Source organism: Cupressus sempervirens, chromosome 2, assembly GCF_028749045.1.
Source record: "Cupressus sempervirens isolate cs-2001-9-10 chromosome 2, ASM2874904v1, whole genome shotgun sequence".
NCBI classification, from domain to species: Eukaryota; Viridiplantae; Streptophyta; class Pinopsida; order Cupressales; family Cupressaceae; genus Cupressus; species Cupressus sempervirens.
The window spans coordinates 105,605,472-105,623,288 of NC_143119.1; positions in this window are offsets into that span (position 1 = coordinate 105,605,472).

The following is a 17,817-nucleotide window of genomic DNA, read 5'->3' on the forward strand; positions in this document are numbered from 1 at the left end:
ATTTCTTGATCCTCATAAGCCATTTTAGGAGTGTAGAAGGTTTGAATATATGTTAGTTGAAAGGGTATTTTGAAAAAGAAATCAACTATTTTGTTAAAATATGTTGGTGTTCTATCAATTTCAAGATTCTCTTGATATAAGGATTCTTTCTCTGTTGAAATTTTATGGAAAACATTCTTTGAGGACTAGTTGGACCAATAGGTGAAAGAGATCGTGAGTATCCTTCACTAGATTCAGACTATATGTTAACTTGGGAGTGACCTCTATTGTGATTTCTATCTCTATCTCTACCATGTCATGGTCTATAGGGAGCAAAAAAGTTACCACTCCTTGTGGCAAAAGTCATAGACAACAACTTAAAACAAAGTTTAAACAAGAATCACACTAGAACATCATCTCAAAGTGAGTAGGTGTGCTATATGTATAGGTATGAATAGTAAGAGAAATGGCTAGAACAACTAAGATTTTTGACTATCGTGACACAAGGTATAATGAAAAAAAGAGAACACAATAGGATAACCAAGTAAGGAGACTAGTTTGTGTGTAAATCACAAGTGTTCAACTAAGCAAGAAATCAAAGTTTGACACTATTGTAGATAGAGAAATGACTAAATATTTCAAAGAAAAATCAAATTTAGATAAGGTTTTGATGAGGGAGCTTAGAATAGCTCATTATTTTTGGATAAATTTGGACAAACTTGTGCAAGGAAACAAGTCCTAGGCAAGGAAATACATACAACTAGGTGAGAAAACACCTCTGACAATGCTATTTTGACAGTGTTAGGACCAAATCTTCCATGAAGATCTACACAGAGCCTCATGAGGAAATATAATGAACCAAGTGAGAATTTAGAACAACAATTTTGAACTTGTTTTCTCACGTGAGGATTTGGAAAAATCACACGAGGAAAGGACAAATTGAGAACAAAGAAAAAATTTTGACTCAAAATTTAGTGTTTTGGTAAAGTTTCACATGAGGATTTGCATCTAGACATGTGAGGAAATATAGAGAACACCACCAGGAAACATGAATAGATAGTTTTCTTGTGCAAAATTTGGTAGAACTACAAGCAAAAAAAGGACCAAATTACAAGTTTGAATTGTACTTGAAGAGATTTTCAATAATTTTGGGAGTTTCTAAACAAAGGACTAACAATTTTTGCAAGTTTCAGGTAGATGTGGACATCATTTTTAGATTTTTGACATAACGTTTGTTTGTAAGTAGACAGTTGTTTTTCATATAAGGGATGCAAGTAGTAGTTGTTAACAATCCAACTGAGGACAAATAAACTCAAAAGGATAGGGAGTCTTGACCTTTTGTTTGTTTGGATGACTTAGATAGTTTATAGACTCGAAAAACATATTTTTTTATCCCTAAAACCAAAAATGGTAGAGGAAGAAAAACCTTTGTCTCACAACTTATGTGCCTCATTCACTTCACATAGCCATGTCACCCCATTAGAGGGTGCCCATGTTTTTGGTGTATTCTAAGGATTCAATAACATATATGCTCAATGAGCACCCTTGTGATAGGGGTCAAGGGTGTATACCACCTTCTAGTGTCTAGGTACATGCCTATGATGAGTATCTATAAGAGAGATTCTTCCCCCTCCTTGCACAAAGATTATGCCCCCTTTCGAAGGTGAACTAGGTAGCAACTATCTAAAAGTTTTTACTTGGATTCCATTCACATTAATCCCTAGTGGCTTCATGAACAAAGTTGAAGCTAGCAACCCACACTAACATCTATAAGTGCACACACTTGACTAGCAAGCCTAGAGGCGATGCTTCCCAGTGCAACAGACATAGCCTCTTCTTGATATGCGATATTAGAATCAAGAAGAAGAAATTAAAATCACTATGGAGTCTTTCTCTCTACAAAGATTCTTTATTATATTGATTTGGAATCACTGATGAAAGATGTGTGCTCACTTGGGTCATTCTTGGAGGTTGGATCACTTCAGTAGGCACTCTAAAGGTTGACTCAGACTGGTGGCTTAGATTCAAGGGTCCAAGTTTATGATTTTACCAAAGGGAAAAGAGAATACTCCTCTACCTCATCACCTTACCAAAACACACATAATATGTTCATCACTGAGTTAGTTTATCAATCTCAGCTTGTATTTTACAAGATTTTGATTTTCTTAAAAGGAAGTCATCATCTCTTCATAAAAATCTTTGTATAGGAGAACCACTAACTTTCTTGCCTCCCTCTAGTATCATCTTCCAAAGGTGTCTAGTTTTCTAATTTACCTTGGTCATCACGTCCAAGTAGCAAAGAGCATACTCCCCTATTCCTTTGTCTAGAGCCCTACGAAGTTAATAAGCGCTATTAAACTATGTGTGTAAGAAAGCATTAAATAGACACAATGTTTGCATGGGTTTGAATACATTCTTTGACATGTGAAGTCTTGACCAAATGTCCTACAATCTATCCTTCAGTACTGTTTGTATGTTCAAGGTAAGGTATCTTTAAGAAATGATCTACACACCACTATTAGGCTACTTCAAAAATCAGAAAAAAAATACTTCAAAAAAAATTGTCAAATCAATCAACATTATGAAAAAAAAAATTTAAAAATTGCAATTTTACTAGTGTTAAGTTTGACATGAGCTTCTACACAGTTCCCTGCGAGAGTATGATAGTGTACTACATGAGAAATGACTTTCTCGCATGCAAGGATACACTTTTTCATGCGAGAATGTACAAAACTATAGGTGAATATTCTATTTCTTTGCACAAGAATTGAACTTATCACATGAGAAACCATTGAATTGTATAGACAAAAATGTCAAAATATTAGAATATTGAAAAATTATCAAAAGTGGAGGACAAAAAATTGATTTTTTCTGCCCCACAGTGGGTGCCATAGAAGTATGTGCTAATTGTGGGCCTCTAATTAATCACACACTTCAACATGATCCTTACATGCTAGAAAAATCCTAAAATGAACATGGTTCATTCAGAATGATCCAACAAATTGATCTATTGCCTTCTAACTAAATAGATTATGCTGTCCACTCTCAAAGTTAAAAGATCAACAACAAGACAACTAGTACGAAGGATTTAATATAGATGAAATACAAGATTAAACTAGATGATGAGCATATTAATCTAAGAATAAAATAAGTAAATTAATCTAAATGTATGCATTGTAAACTATATGAGAAAATATGTTAAAAAATGGAATTATGAATGCAAATTCTTGAGTAAAAAAATTGGCATTAATTCCAATCCACTTAGTATTTCCAATTCTGAACTGAACAGAGAGAATAATAGAAGATATTTGATTTAAAAATGCTATATATGACCTCATAAATGAACAATCTAATTAATTAAATAATTAAATTCAATAATTAGAATGAGGTTATTTAATTAAATCAAATACATTTAATTCCTCATTTATATTAGCTAAAGGGGTGAATTCAATTTAATAAAAGTACTAGGACTTATAATTAAATTAAGCTTAATTAATAGGTTTAATTTAGCTAATTTAAGTCAATATTTAGGAATTAAATTAAGTATGTGATTAATGCAGATTAAAGATTTTCTGCAATTGACACTTAAGTCAAGTGGAGATTATCAAAATAAGAATTGCCTAGTACAATAGAACTTTAGGTAAGATCAATAGACCAAAATTGGTTCAGAACACCAATGTGCCAATTTAGGGGTATTACACCTTTGAGGTCAAGAAAAAGTAGGATATAATGACCTTTGATTTAGAATGGGATCATTATCCCTCAGAAGAGTACAACTCTCCTTGCCCATACTTTTATAATATTGGAAGGGTGCAACATCCGGTAGGGAAGCAGTTCATGCATGAAGATGCACTAGAGGATCACTGGATGAATGCCATAGATGACTTCTGGATTAGAGAATATTGTAGGATGACTCTATATTTAGTGAAAAAGGCACTTAAGATTAAGATCCCATTGAAGGTTGTTGAGAAAGACACAAAAGATGTCTTAGACCCACTATACAATAGGGATAGATTTATGATAGACCCATAATGAATGCATAAATTGGTAGGGATGACAATACAAAAATCAACAATAGAGTCTGATATATTGTCTAGTTGACAAGGGAATAGATCAAGAAACCATTCAAATTTAATCTAGTTCCCTAGGCTATTCCTCTTCAAGCCACATCACACCCAACTAGGGGTAAAGGTGCAAAAGTCATAGTACCAACCTTCCCTGCTCAATCCCCTATGAAGCTAGAAATAATATATCAACATGAGAGGGAGGTTGAGTACTTTAGGGTAGATAAAGAGAAGAACAAAAGGAAGAAAGTGAAAAAGGGTAGCAAATAAAAAAATTAGGCCCAACCACCTCAACAACCACATCGAGGTCCTAAGAAAGTAGAGCCTTAAGATGAGTAGGTAGCCCTAGTCCAAGAGACTAAGCAAGTGCCTCCATCAAGATAGGAGTAGGAACAAGATCTAGAGGAAGAATAGAGGGTGCCACTCGTAGGTCAGAAGGAAGAAGCCTCCCCCTCAACATCTAAGAAGGCTAGGATTGAGTCCACTATGCTAGGATCACATAGGAGAAAATTAAAGAAAAATAATACTCCTTCTCCATAAGTGCCTAAAACCATTCCTAAGGCTAAAGAAGAAGAAGAGGAGGAACAACTTGATAATTTCCCCTTGAGTTAAAGGAATCAATTAGCTAGGGCCTTGGAAGAGGAAAGAAGAAGAATTTCCGCTCTAACTCCACCATCTAGTTCAAAAGAGTTTGTTTAGGTTACAACTTCCAAAGATGAGTAGCAACAATGGGTCACAGATATGGAGGGTCAACAAACTAATGTCTTTGACCTCTTAGAGTTGATTTCATGCCTATTGGCACTAAGATGTTGGGTGATAAGATACATGATACTCTGAGGAGTTAATCCCTAGGAGAGAACTGGAACCAATTACCACATATTCCTAAAGGACCTCTAGGCGTACCTCCACTACCATCTCAATATCCATGATTTATGGACAAAGGATCTATGACACCACTTCCTCTATCTATTGAAGTAGAAGAACAAGTACTTGAGGAAGATGAAGAGACCCAACAAATGCAAGACAATGAAGTATCAGAGGAGGGGAAAATACATAGAGAACCTCCAAAAACTCCTCATGATACTAAGGCTAGGACCTTAGCCCAAGTAGAAACATAAACTCAAACTGGTAATCTTGCCCAAAGAGAAAGGACTCCAGAGAGGACTGATAAGGGAAAGGGACCTACAATGCAAACTCCCTCTTTAGTCAAATATATGTCTCTAATGGGCACTACACCTGCATGGATGAAGGGTGAGTTAATGGTTTGACAAAAGAGGTAGTTAAATGTAGCTATAGTGGAGGGAATGGATGAGCTAGTAAAGGCCATCTAGAATCTTCAGTTACCTATGGGTAATGTGTGCGACCATTTGCATTCATTATGAAGAAACAAGATCAGGAATTTCTTGCACATATAGCCATCCCCCCTTCACATGTTGACACTGAGGATTTGACTCCTAGTGATTTACTAAATCAAGGAGGTCCTATTAGGAAAGCTAAAAACCACAATAGAGATGACCAAAGTACTAAGTACTATGGGTGTAAAAGAGGTATTCAAGCATATAGACATGAATGAGTTAGAATTGGTGATGCTGTGGAAACAAAATGAGATTATGAGAGGCTATCTGCATAGAATAGTGGGCCTAATAGATCCAAATCATTCAAAGATCACTCTTGCTACAACATTAGAGAGGAAGGACAGGGGGATAATTTAGATGGATCCATTTTTGGGAGCATGTCAACAATGACATGATAATTTTGCATGGAAGGGCATATGGATAATACAGGGTAATTTGAACCTGTTGTGTTATATTCAGTCAAGTATAGATACTGGTGTCCATAGTGAACTGGGATTTTTGGCTAATGGATGAGGTACATACCTAGGCAAAATACCTATAGATTTTTACATTAATATAAGGTTAAAGATATCATACACTCATGGAGGTGTATATAGTGGAAGAGCTTGATAAGATTGAAGATTAGATTGAGAAGATAGGTGCCAACAATAAGGTCATGAAAGGACTTCATTAAGATATTCAGAGGTTAAGGGACCAGACCCAAGAATAGATTTTAGAAGTGGAGAAGTACTATGATGTTGCTACCCTTGAGATTTTTGAAGATGAGTAAAAAATAAATCTCAAGTCAGTGCAATCAATTGTCCAACAATTCCGAAGAACTTTTGAGGATGCTTCCTTTGATAAATATATTAGGCAAGCATTTAGACTGAAGAGATGTTGTTGGAACTAGCCACTAAACCAAAGGATTTTGTGGATACTCGTATGGAGGTTAGTATCTATCAAGAGACAGTTAAAGATAAGTATAGAGCATTGGATTTTCCAGAAGCTTCCCAAGTAGCGAAGATTATAGAGAAATTCAGGATTAGACATTCAAACATAGCTCTAGTATAAAGAGGTTAAAAATGTAGAAGCTAGAAATTCATTTTTGACACTTGGGGGAAAATTTTGGATTTTTGGAACTTGTCATTAAGGTGCATAGGTGCACTATTCATAGAGGTGTGTAGGCAATTTTGAAGAAGTAATAGTGCACTGACAGTTAATTGCTAGTTCCTAATTTAGAGCTTTCCATGCATTAAAAACACATTTTAATGGTAGTTCAACTCCTAGAAATGCCTATAGAAGGGAAAGCTTCCATTTTTAGAACTTCCAATGACTCTCAGATCCTACTGTAGCTTCCTTGCTATCTATTAGTTCTTTCTTTTGTTTTAAGTCATGTAAAGGCTCATGCACCCATTAATTGATATAAACAAGGGTGGAGACCTACTTAGCACCATTTAGAGAGTCCACTTGTATATAATTAGATTTGTTTTATTAGTTTTAAGCATATATTTTCATGAAGAAATTTATCACTCTCAACACAAATTGAGGAGACAATTTGTTATAAATTTAGGAATGTAATATGTATTCCATGCCATTATTTTGGTGCAATAACATATGCTATTGGTGCTTTCATTCTGAGTGTAGTTATTCTTGCCAAAGTATGTTACTTTTTGTGAATGTATGTTCATGAATAATAATAATAGAGCCAATGGTTTTTTTGTGTTGATTTAATTGTGTGATCTTTTAGTTCTAGTGTTTTCCATGTGTTGACAAATTCCATTGATGTACCAAGTCAAAGAAGATATCACCTTATTGTTCCTGTATAGCTTCTTGTCTCACATGAGCACACTTTCTATGGCCTTGCAATTCGATGAGAAGTGAAAAATCTTTCGATTTTACTAAGATCCCATTGACAATTGCATCAGTGGATTTGAGAAAGTGCTGCTCCTATTTTCATTGGTTTCCTACCTAATCTTTTCAACAATTTAACTCAAAAGTGTTGTTACTATGGTTTATGTCTGTTAGGGATTTCCCATTCAATCTATTTGCTTTTATCTCTCATTACCTTATCTTTTTTATTTTCTTTGCTAACACTTGGTTAAATTACAAATTCATATAGTTGCATTGATAGTTTGCATTTATCATAAAATAGAAAATACCAAAAATATATCTCTTTTGTGGTTACTTTTTCAAAATAACATATCAAACATCTTATCCCAATTGGTTCAAACTAGAAAAGGCCTCCCTATGAACAAATACATTTATCTTCAATTGAGTGGATTCCAATAGCTTGCAAGATCATTTGGAACCTTGGAGTTGATCCCATATTAGCTTTTCAAGAGAGGAGTTAGAAATGATTCCTATCATTAAGCATCATGCAAAGTGACAGCTCAATAGTTCCTAGAGTTTATGATAGATGGTTGTGGCAGTAAACTTTGAAAACATTGTGAAGATAAATAACACTAATGTAGAAAGGGATTCACCAAAGATTGTAAAACCTTCTAACATGGAATGGAAGGAATGTATGATGGATAAACAAAATTAGAGCTCATTTCCAAGCAAGATATTCACTACATTAGGATAGTTGGATATTTTTCATACAAATTTGTGTGGACCTACAGACAAGAGCATTATATGATGAAAGGTACTACATTATTTTTATTGATGAATTAATGAGAATGATGTGGGTAGCATTTCTAAGAGAAAAATCATAATCTTTTCAAAAATTTAAAATATTTTAGGGTAAAGATGAAAATGTATTTGGATTGAGAATCAAATGTTTAAGATCTGATTGAGGAGGATAATTTACATGAAACTAGATTAATAAATTTTGTAAAGACAATGGAATCCAAAGACAACTTTCAGCTCCTGAATCACAACATAATGAAATAGAAGAAAGAAGGAATAGGTTAGTAAGTGAACCAACTAGAGTGATGATGCTTTAAGGAAATGTAGGACATAGTTGTTGGAGAGAAGTGATTACCACAATAGTTTATACTATGACAAAGTCCAAATTGGACAAGGAACTGGTAAGGCACATTATGAAGTTTGGTTTGGGAATACACCTACTGTGAAATACTTTAGAATCTTTAGAAGTAAATGCTATGTCAAGAGAGAAGATGACATAGGGATATTTGATATTAGAAGTGATGAGGGTATATTTCTTGGTTATTCATTAAAAAGTAAAGCATATAGATGTTATAATCATAGATTGAGAACAATAGTTGAGAGTTGTCATGTAAATGTTGATGAGAAATTTAGGATACATGAAATAATTCTTGATTATGATTTAGACAATGAAGCTAGTACAAGTCAAGGAATAAATAATTAGAACGTAGATCATGAAACATTCTTTGAGATGGATAATGGTATATAGGTATAAATTGAGGAACCTAGAGAAGAGAAAAGGACATTAATGTATGTTACATGGAATCAACCTAAGAGATAGATAATTGGAAGTAAAAAATAAAGGAGTATTGACAATAAATCACGTAAGAGAAGAAGTCTTTTTGATACACAAGTTGAACCTAAGGTAACAAATAAAGCATGCAAAGATGAATATTGGATAAAGGCTATGAGAGAATAAATTGACCAAATATAGAAGAATAAGACTTGGGAATTAGTCCCTAGGCCTAAAGACTATTAAAAAGAAAAGTCCTCCAAGATAACTGAGTTTGTGGGGGGGGGGGGGGTGGGGTGAATATGTTATCTAATTAAAATAACTCTTATTAACCTTAATAAACTAAAACATGTAATCAAAAAGTGCAATAACCACTAGAAGATAACCATACACAATAACACCATATTTGTTAATTAGGTGATGGCACTCAAAATCACATTCACATTTTGAGTGTCCATTCCAAGTTTTGAGCCCCTATGAACCCATCTTCTTGCTTGAGTACTCGGATGTTTTAATACTTAAATGGTGTTTTATGTTTCTAACACCCTTCATTTAGATTGTGCATGTGTTTCATAATGATCAATTGACATTCTAAACCATTCTGCAAAGTCCCATTTTGAGTAGTCTTCAGTTTTGCATTTTCTGCCCAAGTGTCAAACAACAACAAAGGGCCTAGTTTGCCTTTGAATATCTCATACCCTGTTAAGATTCATGAATCACCATTTTGAGGATGTTTAGTATGCATATCAAAGAACCTATGTTCCAAGTTTTAAGTCATTTTGAATCAGTTCGATTAGGTTTCGAACCCCTCAAAGTTGGTGATTTACTATTTTCATACATTTGCATATTGTTCATATTTCCAAGTAGCCCTGTTTGACAAGTTATAACTTTTGACTAGTTGAAAAAGAGAAGAAATTTCATTTTGCATCATATTCTAGGGGTTAGGGGCTTTATGTGCTCCATTTTCTAACTTATGATGAATTTGTTTGGTCAGTTTTCAAATGTGATTCTGTTTGCAATTTATAAAGTTCCACTGGTAATCAGAAATGCAGATTGATTGAGAGCCCTATTCAGGATGTTATAACTATGAATTCGTGATTGGTGGGATCAAATAGATTGTACAACTATGTTCTATACTAAAAATACTACAAGTGTGTCAGTTTTCAAGTCTTGACAAATCCATCTGAACACTTTTCTAGGGTCATTCCATTTGCAAAAAATACTTTTCTAATGATGTTTCTAGTCTTGCAAATCCAGATAGCCAACTTTAGACCTTCACCAAATGCTTCCCACAATTTGTAATGAGTCCAAATTGAAGATTCATACTCTCTATGTTAGTGTCTACTGTTGCTCCAGTTTCCAGATCCTCAAATGCCCATTTTCCTAGTTTTCAAGGTCAAAACCAAATGCACTTTCTAGTTTTTTGACATGTTTATTTGCAGGTGATTTTAGAAGGCATGTTCAAAGGTCAATATCTTTTAAACCTGATGTCATCATGTTACGAGATTTGGAAGGCCTGTTGAATATGTCAGAAATATAAGAAGTCCAAAGTTTCAGAGCCCGACTAGGTACTTATGTCAGTTTTTAAAGTCAGTTATCAGGTCTTCCTATTAGTGAATCATAGTTTAAAAAATAGGGTAAAAGGAGTTTTTTATGATCAATTAATGGTCAATTTTTTTTCAGTGAGTCTGGAAAGATCAATGGATCAAGTTGCCAGGTCTATTGTTCGAAAATAATTTTTTTTAGCCAGACCTGCTTTGGGGTCCATCTAATTCCATTAGACTGATTGAGGTTCTATGCAAATTGAAGTCTTTGGAGGGGGATATGATAATAATTGTAATTGTTATATTATTTCATTGTGGGCATTTTCATCATTTGAGTTTGATAAATGTGTAGAATTGGAGGGTTTGTGAATGGTAAAGGAGTTCAATAACTACAGGGGGCCACTTGTTTTGACTGAACAATGTTCTATTAAAAATAAAATTAAATGTGAATGGATTTACTCTTGACTTAAAATTAGAGGTGAGAGAATGTCAAATAGTTTTTAAAATTTAGATGTCTTTCATTGTGGAGTTGCACAATGATTTTGAAATATAAATAAACAATGATTTGAGTTCCATGGACAACCATATTCCATGATAAGGGAATGAGATGATAAAGATGGCTCGTGAGCTCCACACATCTTGAAGGAGAAACCATTTATATACATTAAAAAAAACAACCTAGGGCCCTAGCTGGAGACACCATTTACAATAGGGGCAATCCAACAAAATGGCGATAAGATTCCACAGTGTTCACAAGGGGAACTCCACATCAAAAATGGCTATAGCCCATGCATGAAGCAAGGGTCTACTCAGAACACAGTAACAAAAAAGGCAACCCACGGCTCCAAAGGAAGAGTATCCATGTTTTTAGAGTAAAGATGCCAAAGAAAGGTACTGAGCAGCCCACGTTGGGAGTTTTCCACCAGTCACAACAAGAAAAGGGAAGACCAAGGCCTTTCCATGCATGAGGGGTATCCAAAACCACAGGCAAAGAAGGTAGGGGTAGCTCATGCATTTGATTCTAGTATTTCCACGATAAAAGTAGAGCCCCACAATTAGAAGGAAAGACCACCATGCAAATAGTTGCAACATTCAAGGCATACCCACATCTTTTCTTACTAGGAAGGCATCCATAATATGGGCAGTCTACCCCATGTGAGAAGGCCATACGTGGGAGCAACATAGGAATGAGCCTACTGGAGGATGCCGAGCAAAAAATGATAGCATGCAGACAAGATTTTTCTCCATGTAAAACATAGCAGATGCGCAGATTTTGGTGGCACGGGAAAAAAGTTTGGAGCCGGAGATTTATCCATAGAGGAAGCCGCTACCAATGGTATCCGTTGCATGAGAAGGTGGAGTTCTCTCAGCACGAGTGGCAGGTGCGAGACATTTAATCCCATATGTACGAGATATTAAATTTTCTTATTTTTTAAAACCACAAAGACTAGATACTCTAGTGTTTTCAAGGACTCATGTATCATGTAAAGAAAAGTGTATGCGTGTGGAGGGGCCTACCCATAGTATCCAGAGGGTTAACATAATTTGATTGCCCCCATATGATTGAGGCGTAAATTTTGATGTGTTGTGATGTTATGATCTCATCGTAACATCAGAATGGTTGGGACATTGTGAAGTTCAAATCCAATGCCTTGCGATGCTACAAAATTGGAGTATCGTGAGGGGGTAGTATCAAATATAGCTTCGATGATATGATGGGTTCTGATGAGATCATAAAAACAAAATTTTAATGGTGAGATACTATGACATTGAGGAAGGATGGTAAATGAAAAATTTACAAGGTAAGATGTTAGGGATAAAAAAAAATAAAGTATTTCAAATATATATTGGGCATTTTAGCATATGAAAAATTGACACTTGGTATTGGAGAGATAAGTGGAGTAAGAATGGTTGGGACATTGTGAAGTTCAAATCCAATGCCTTGCGATGCTACAAAATTGGAGTCATCGTGAGATCGAGGTGGATAGTATCAAATAGCTTCGATGATATGATGGGTTCTGTGAGATCATAAAAACAAAATTTTAATGGTGAGATACTATGACATTGAGGAAGGATGGTAAATGAAAAATTTATAAGGTAAGATGTTAGGGATAAAAAAAATTAAAGTATTTCAAATATATATTGGGCATTTTAGCATATGAAAAATTGACACTTGGTATTGGAGAGATAAGTGGAGTAAGAAAATAATTTAGAATCAAAATGGTTCAACGCATGAAATATCAAATGGTAAATTTTGAATGAATTTAAAAATTTTATATAGTTTATACTATATAACTTAAATTTTTTTCATTTTACATGCTCTGATTTAGTCTGGGAGCCAGATTTTTGAAATGGTCTTAGGGGCATCATTTTTGTCCAAAATAGGTAGTGTAATATACCGATGGAACCGACAAAGAGTGAATTTTCCTTTTTTGCTATCAAATTTTGTGCAGTTGTTAACTAGAAGCAACTACAAGAGGTTTTCTAATTTTCGGGGCTTTTAAGTGAAAAGTGTAGATTTAAAGTTGCAGATGAAATTGCAATCAGATTTCGATCATATTATATCAGTTTTGACTTTATCAACAACTTTGAGGGAGATTTGATGGTTTTTAATGCAGCTAGAGGCAATTGTGTTTTTTGGCAACAACACAAGTTGATTTTGTCGGCAAAACCATAAGTGACAAGCAAAGATCAAATTTTGGAGCTTCAGTACAGTTTGTGATGATTTCTTAATATTTCTCCATGAGATATTTTGTAGATTATGTAGGTGAGATATATCAAATATTTTAGCTTCATTTATGATCTTAATTGTAGGTAGTTGAAGGAACTTCAGTTTCAACAAACTTTAGATTGAAGATTTTTTTAGTGGGACACATGTCAAATTCACCTCCCAGATTCTGAAATATCTTCTCTCCTATATATCTTCCTTTTCTGCTCATTGTAAGGGTTCCAATTCTTTGGAGATTTTCTGAGAATTGTGATATGAGTTTGGTTCCAATTTCCTAAGATTTGTCTCATAGTTGTGATACCATTTTCTTAATGTTCTTATATTATGAACAACATATTGTAATTCTTTTGAAGCATTTTTCTTATACAATCATTCATTTTGTATTTTTTGAGTGTTAACAGACAGATGATGTATTGGTTTCAAGGAAATTAATGCAAGAGTTTGACCTTCTTAGTTTCATTTTGATTCTCATCTCCTTCTTCTATTATTTGTAACGTTTTGTGTTTGAGAATGAAGAGCTTGAACTCAGTTGCAATCCCTTAAGTTTGTATGTCATGGTGAATTTGCGGTTGGAAAAAAGATCCATGTAAACACTTGTTTACATTGGCCAAGGTTACAAGTTACACCAGAAGGATTTCTTCATAAGTATGGGAGTTATCATGAAGATTGATGTTTTTTTGCAAGTCAAATAGATAGATCATATGCTTGAATATATGAGTATACTTCAAGTGTCCATCTGCATGTTAAGGTTTAGTTGATGCCCAATGGATAAGGGACTAGTCAGCTTAGAGATTGCATGTCCTCTGTTGTTGCATACCTGAACTATGGTGAGATATCAAATCTTAATTGAATATCTTTCCCTTTATGTTTAGGAGCAAAAGGTTTTCCCTCACTTGGTTTATCAGATTCATGTGCTCTATTATTAGCTATTTCACCCATGAATGCTTGCATAAACATAGAAGATTAAGGGATTTTATCTATTTTCCAAATTTAGTTGTATGCCTTTACAATGGTACCATATAAATAATCTAACGTCCACCTGCCTAGGTCTAACTATTAAATCAGGAGCCAACACAATGGCGACTCTACTGGGGATTCTGTGAAGTAATTCACTGTTAAAAGGACAAGAATCTCTGGTGTAAACTTATATATTTCAGTCCTATATTTTGACATGGTTTCGCCCATCTGAGTTGCCAACAAAATGGTGACTCTACTGGGGATTATTGCAATATGAAGGTGATTCAATACAATTACAAGAAAGGTATGCGTAAAGTTTTTTATTAGCAACAAGTTCATACTGAAGTTTCATGCTTCCCAGTGGTGTTTTATTCAGGACAACAATTTCTTTGAAGGTTGAAGAAAGATTGTATTGTCACTAGTGTTTCCATCATCAGTTAGTTCAGCCGGAAAGTGTTTTTAAAGTGCTGTAGTGTTTAGAGTCAAGGATGAACAAGCGTGGTTTGTTCTTTGTTCTCTATTTTCAAGATTGTTAATCTATAAGAGTGGTTTGATGATCTGTGTTTTCCTACCATTGAAAGTCTAGTTTAGATTTTGTCAAGTAAGAAATCTTGTTTTATTTCTCTTTTTTTGAGTGGCGACTCTGTCTCTATACCAGTGTATCCTAGTTGATTCCATGTTTAAAAGATTGAAGGACTTTTAGTTGTATGGGCAAATTTGAAGCTCTTGTTAGTTTATTGGAAAAGAATTGTGCTTGACTAAGGTTTAGTGTTGTTGTCTCTGCTGTTATAAAAAAAATCTGAATGTTTGAAAGTGAATCACAACTCTGATTTATTTGTCCTCTTCAAGGAGGTGGCAGCTCTACAAGGTTTTCATCAGTGTGTGAAAGAGTATCAGTTCACACCAGTGCCAAAATTAGCAGAGGAAAGGTTTACATCAGCATTGAAGGTATTTTACTTTTCATGATTTTCATTTTCATGAAAGTTTAATGTTAAAATTAGTACATCTATTTAGTGATATTTAGTACTAAAGAAAGAGGTGAAGTTTTATTTGAAGATGGATTTAGACATCAGGTTTGAGGTTAGTCTGTAATTTTTTGATAGTTTGAAAACTGTGGCTAGTAATATTGTTATGTTGAATAAGAAAATCCACAATATGATTATTAGTATGGTCAAGGGGAAAATGGGAAGTCTTCAGGGTCTAAATGTTCAACAAGTTTATATAAAGTTTAAATCAGCAATCATTATGATGCCTTTGTATTCTAGACTAAAGGAATCTTCCCTACCTAGTGGTTTCCTAGATGTTATAGCACCTGATTTAGTTAATTGGCCAGCACCTATAAGGTTACAAGAGATTTTACAAGCTGAGAATTTCATTAGGGAGGTGTAAATGATAATGATAGTGTTTATATTATGTCTCATAATGATGATAATACATGTGCTAAAAGTCAAGGTAGTCACAAATGTAATGAATCCATAAATAATGATAATCTGTGTTCTGAATGTGAAGAGATGGATTCAACTTTTAGTGAATTAGAGGGTTGTAATCAACATGAAGAAGATGAATATGAAATTGAAAATGAGTCTTGTGATAGTGAATATGGGATTGAGGAGGTTTGTCACAGTAGTAGAGGTAATGATTACCATGATGAGATTGAGTGTTATAATGATTTTGATATTTCAGATTGTTGTACTAATGCTACTGCTACTATGAGTTTTTCATGTCATCTAGATAATAATCATAGCCAAGAGAAGATTTGTGAGGAAATCTTCTTGAGCCTTGATGAGATTTCAGATTTATTGGCTCGTGAGTTTGATAAAATGTAAGTACTTCTAAGGATATCCATATTCTCCCTCATAATTTTCTTCATTTAGTCAAGTCACTTCCCCAATATTTGATGTGGAAAAAGATATAGAATTTGAAAGATCTTTATCAAATTTTGGAGTACATATAGCAACACCTCAAGTGTATATGCACATGACAATTTGATAGATGCAGGGTATGTGTTTGAGGGGAAGTTTGCTACTATTCTCAATTTTTTCTCATGCTAGTGATTGCAATGAAATATGATTTGATACTTCAGATGAAGAGGAAAACATTGAAAATAATATTTCTAATTTTGAGTTTCCTTTTTATACTGACAAGTCTTGTAATGATCAGCCTAATGGTAAGTTTATAAAGTTTAATGTTACCTCTAACAATATGTTAGATGAAGAAAAAATTTGTGATCAACATTTTCAAAATTGTTTTTCAGATTTGGTGACTAACCAAATTTTTTAGTGTGAAGAGTTTTCAGTGAGTGGTAAATCTAATGTGATGAGTGATATGACTGCAAAGAGGTAGGGATCAAATTTTACATACCCTTCACACCTGGATACATAAGGTGAGTTACAAATTGATTCATGTTACTGGTTGAATAAAGTAGAATATCAAACTTTTGTGTTTCTAGTTGAAGGTATCCATGAGTTAGTTAGTGATGATCAGTTTTAGTTCAATACCATAATAGTTATGATCACGCTGATTCGCATTTTCATAGCGAGCAAGATGAAGAAAATATTTGTAATGTTTATATGCACTATGAAAGTGATGATGATAGTTTTGTTTTTCCTAACAAAGTGAATGAAAGTACTGATGTGTTGGGAAAAACAAAGGAGAGTCAAAGTTTTAGTTTACCTCAAGGAGATGTTAATTAGAATCAGGTATATGACAGAGGTAGGAAGCTTTGAAAATTTTTTGGTGGCTCAGGGTCACCATCTTGTACAGTTAGAATAGGTTTCTTGCTTTCAATTTTTGTTCAGAGAAATTTTTTGAGTGGTCTTCTTCAGCCAGAGATCTAAATTCTTTCCATGCCCACAAGTGGCATGCATCTCTAGACAAATCCACTAATGGCACTCAAAATCGCATTCCCATTTTGAGTGTCCATTCCAAGTTTTGAGCCCCTATGAACCCATTTTCTTGCTTGAGTACTTAGCTGTTGTATTAATGATTAAATGGATTTTTATGTTTCTAACACCCTTAATTCAGCCTGTGCATGTGTTTTATAATGATCAACTAACATTTTGAACCATTTTGCAAAGTCCCATTTTGAGTAGTCTTTAGTTTTGCATTTTCTGCCTAAGTGTGAAACAATGATAGAGGGCCCAGTTTGTTTTTGAATATCTTGTACCCGGTTAAGATTCATGACTCACCACTTTGAGGATGTTTAGTATACATACCAAAGAACCTATGTTCCAAGTTTGAAGTCATTTTGAATCTGTTTGATTAGGTTTCGAACCCCTCAAAGTTGGTGATTTACTGTTTTCATACATTTGCATATTGTTCATATTTCCAGGTAGCCTTGTTTGACAAGTTATAACTTTTGACTAGTTGACCCAAATAAAAATTTTCTTTCTACATCATATTCTAGGGTTCAGAGACTTTATGCACTCCAGTTTATAGCTTATGATGACTCTGTTTGATTAGTTTTCAAATGCGATTCTGTTTGCAATTTATAAAGTTTCATTGGTAATAAAAAATGTAGATTGATTGGGAGCCCTATTCAGGATGTTATAACTATGAATCCATGATTTGTGGGACAAAATGGATTGTAAAATTCTATTTTATACTAAAAATACTACAAGTGTATCAGTTTTCAAGTCATGATGAATCCGTCTGCACACTTTTCCAGGGTCATTCCAATTGCAAAAAATACTTTTCTAATGATGTTTCAAGTCTTGCAAATCTAGATAGCCAACTTCAGACCTTCACCAAATACATCCCGTGATTTTTTATGAGTCCAAATTGAAGATTCATATTCTCTATGTCAGTATCT